The 2,825-nt window shown below is 74.4% G+C and overlaps 1 protein-coding gene across 1 annotated transcript in view; it reads left to right on the forward strand.

The window, feature by feature from the left end:
* Nucleotides 1-1,282: 1,282 nt before the first annotated feature.
* The window catches only part of S1PR2 (sphingosine-1-phosphate receptor 2), a 2,906-nt gene continuing 1,363 nt past the window's right edge, over nt 1,283-2,825 (forward strand). Inside the window, exon 1 of the mRNA XM_027632408.1 lies at nt 1,283-1,316. The gene's annotated coding sequence lies outside the window, so the exon portion shown is untranslated. The remainder of the gene's footprint in view (nt 1,317-2,825) is intronic.

Genomic DNA, 2,825 nt, shown 5'->3' on the forward strand with positions numbered 1-2,825 from the left:
CCCCCCCCCATTTGGGGGGTCTCGGCCATCCGGTGGGGGTGACACAGGATACGGGGGGGGTCCTGTCCCCCCCCTCCCCACTTTGGGGGTCTGGGACCCTCCGGGGTTGCAACGGGGGCGTTGGGACCCCCCCGGGGGTCCAACAGGCGACCCCAAAAAGCTTGAGAGGGTCCCCAGAGTCTCGGGGGGGGTCTCCAGAGTCTCGGGGGGGTCCCGTGCTGGGGCTGGGGGGGGGTGACCGTGTCCGGCCGGGGGGTCCCGCCCCTCCCCGTGCCCCCCACGTGTCGCTGTCCCCCCGCCCCCCCTCCCACGCGTGTCCCCACGTGTGTGTCCGGTCGTGGCCCCCCCTCCCCGACCCCCCCCCACCATCTGGCCGCCGCCCCCGCGGCCGAACCCGGCGCTAAGCCCGGCACTAAACCCGGCACTAAGCCCGGCCCCCGCCCTGATCCAATTTGCTCCGGGCGGAGCGCGGGATATTTTGGGATCCAGAGGCCCCGGGTGACCCCCCCCCGGCTCCAGGATCGCCCCCCCCGAGGGATCCCGGTGGGAGTGAGCTGCGGGATCCAGGGATCCTGGGGAGGGTCCCGGGGCAGGATCCCAAGGGATGATCCCGTGGAGGATCCCGGGGTGATTCCCGGCGTGGGATCCCAGTTTGGGATCCCGGAGTGGTTCCCGGGGCAAGATCCCAGTCCAGGACCCTGGTGCGTGATCCCAGTTTGGGATCCCGGGGCCATTCCCAGTTCAGGATCCCGGGGCCATTCCCAGTTCAGGATCCCAGTTCAGGATCCGGGGCCATTCCCAGTTCAGGATCCCGGGGCCATTCCCAGTTCAGGATCCCAGTTCAGGATCCCGGGGCCGTTGCCAGCGGGGACTGTTCCCGGTACAGAATCCTGGGGCCATTCCTGCGGCTCTTCCCAGTTTGGGATCCTGGGGCTGTTCCCGGGGCTGTTCCTGGCTCAGGATCCCGGTGCAGGATCCCGGGGCCGTTCCCAGTCCAGGATCCCAGTTTGGGATCCTGAGGCTGTTCCCGGGGCCGTTCCCAGTTTGGGATCCCGGGGCCGTTCCCAGTTTGGGATCCCGGGGCCGTTCCCGGTTCCCGCTCGCTGTTCCCGTTCCCGGGGGTCCCGCCGCTCCCGGGGCCGTTCCCGGGGGTCCCGCCGCCCCCGGCCCCGCCCGTCCCTCCCCCGTTGCCGTCGCGGAGGCTCCGCCCGGGGCAGCCCCGGCCCGGGGGCGGGCGGGGAAGGGGAAGGGGAAGGGGAAGGCGGCGGATGCTCCGCGCCGGCCCCGACCGCGACCGGCGGCTCCCACCGGCACCGGTACGGGGGGGCCGGGGGGTCCCGGGGGGGTTCCGGGGGGTCCCGGGGCGGCGGGAGCGAGGGGCGGGGTCCCGGCACCGGGCGCGGCTGCGCGAGGAACCGGGGGGCGGCGGGACCGGAGCGGGGGGCTCCTGGACGGGACCGGGGGGCTCCGGGACCCAGGGGGGCTCCGGGACGGGACCGGGCGGCTCCGGGACGGGACCGAGGGGCTCCGGGACCCAGGGGGGCTCCGGGACCGGAGCCGGGGGCTCCTGGACGAGATCGGGGGGCTCCAGGACCCAGGGGGGCTCCGGGACCGGCGGGAAGGGACCGGGGGGGCTCCGAGAAGAGCTCCGGGACGGGATCGGAACCGGGAGGGCTCCGGGACAGGAGCGGGGGGGCTCCGCGTCCGGGACGGCTCCGGAAAGCTTTGGGTGGGTACCGGGATGGCCCCGAGGGGGCTCCGGTACCGGGACGGCTCTGAGGGGGGCTCCGGGACGGGACAGGGACCGGGGGGGGCTCCAGGGGGGGACCGGGGTGGCTCCGGGACGGGACTGGGGGGGCTCCGCGACCGAGACGGCTCCGAGGGGGCTCCGGGTCGGGACCGAGACCGGGACCGGGTCGGGATCCAGACCGGGACCGGGGGGGTCTCCGGGCGAGCTCCAGGACGGGACTGGGGGGTGCTCCGGGACCGGGATGGCTCCCGGGGGGCTCCGGGATGGAGGGGGCGGCGGCCGGAGGTGCCGCGGGCACCGGGGTCCTTTTCCACCCCCCCCTTCCCCTCCTCCCGCCCCCGGAGCCCTCGGGGGGTCCCCGACCCGCGCGGGGGGGCCCTGCCCGGGGGTCTCGTCCCGAACTGGGAGTGGAGGGGACAGGGATGAACTGGGGGACCCATCCCAAACTGGGCAGACACAGGGACCCCCTCCCCAACCAAGGGGGGACAGCACTGGGTGTCCCCCCACCCCAACCCCGTCAGGGCCCCGCACCCCGGGCCATCCCCAATGTCCCCCCCCCTCCCGGGGGGGGGCCCCCATGTCCCCACCCCTCTCTGGGGAGGTCCCCCCCCCCCCCCTCCACCCTTCCCCCCCCCCCCCGGAAAGACCCCTGTGGCTTCCCCCCATTTTGGGGGGGCAGGGGGTGGGGATGTCCCCCCTGTGACACCCCAGCAGTGTCACCTCAGGCCACCCCAGGGTGTCCCTGTGGAGGCCACACTTGTCACCTCAGACCCCCCCTGCCTCCATTTCCTCCTTGAGTCACCTCGGCCACAGCCACGTGTCCCCTGCCCGGGCCAGATGTGTGCCCAGATGTGCCCCCCCCGGCCCCCCAGCCCCGTTCCTACCCCATATCAGCCCCCTAGCCCCATTCCCACCCCATATCAGCCCCCTAGCCCCATTCCCACCCCATCCCAGCCCCATTCCCACCCCATCCCAGTCCCCCCAGCCCCACTCCCACCCCATCCCAGCCCCATTCCCACCCCATCCCAGTCCCCCCAGCCCCACTCCCACCCCATCCCAGCCCCATTCCCACCCC

The sequence above is a fragment of the Corapipo altera genome, unplaced genomic scaffold (genome assembly GCF_003945725.1).
Source record: "Corapipo altera isolate COAL_440 unplaced genomic scaffold, ASM394572v1 60327, whole genome shotgun sequence".
NCBI lineage: Eukaryota > Metazoa > Chordata > Aves > Passeriformes > Pipridae > Corapipo > Corapipo altera.